Below are 234 nucleotides of genomic sequence, written 5' to 3' on the forward strand. Positions count from 1 at the left end.
TCTTAGAATAACCATTCTGTTTGGGTTTCAAAATTTGCCTATAGCATTCACTGTTTTGATGTTTGGTGTCTTGTTTAGCTATTTGCATGTTGGTTGATTCAGGTGTATGTTGGTTAATATAGTTGTGGTTGGAATTTTCGCATGAAACTTTGTTGCCATACTTCTTTCATCACATATTGAATACTGGATGCATTATAGTCAATCACCTTGCTGCTGGTTGTGAGATACAAACAA

Source organism: Lupinus angustifolius, chromosome LG11 (genome assembly GCF_001865875.1).
Source record: "Lupinus angustifolius cultivar Tanjil chromosome LG11, LupAngTanjil_v1.0, whole genome shotgun sequence".
Taxonomy (NCBI): Eukaryota; Viridiplantae; Streptophyta; class Magnoliopsida; order Fabales; family Fabaceae; genus Lupinus; species Lupinus angustifolius.